We start from the raw sequence: 503 nt of genomic DNA, 5'->3' as shown, positions 1-503 counted from the left end.
ATAGATACCAGTGTTAAGATAAACTGGGTTTTAGCAGCCGGAGCGAAAGATAGGTACCAGTGTTAAGATAAACTGGGTTTTAGCAGAAAGATTTGAACGTTCACGGTCGCGACCCGATTCGATTCAATCGATAACCAGTGCTTAGAAGCGAACTGGGGCACCAGTGTTAAGATTTTACTGGGGTTTCTGAAGACAATTTCATCTTTGGTCGGATATCTTCGACCAGATTGTCTCGAATGTTTATATAGCGCGCTGTAACCGTGGAGGTGTAGATGAATTTAGTTCGTGGGCGTGGCCATCGCCCAAACGAACCGAACGGAGTTTAGACCGTGTTGATTTCCCGAGGCGAGTTTCGGGGTAAAGACCGAGGTAGGTTTAGTAAAACCCGAAGTGTATACTTAGAAATATAGTTTGATAAAATTTGAATAGGAGTATAGGAAACATATAATTGATAAAGTTTGAGTGGGAGTATGGATATACGGACCCCACTCTCCCCCCCCCCC

The sequence above is a fragment of the Arabidopsis lyrata genome (assembly GCF_000004255.2).
Source record: "Arabidopsis lyrata subsp. lyrata unplaced genomic scaffold ARALYscaffold_489, whole genome shotgun sequence".
Taxonomy (NCBI): domain Eukaryota; kingdom Viridiplantae; phylum Streptophyta; class Magnoliopsida; order Brassicales; family Brassicaceae; genus Arabidopsis; species Arabidopsis lyrata.
This window is presented reverse-complemented; position numbering follows the sequence as displayed.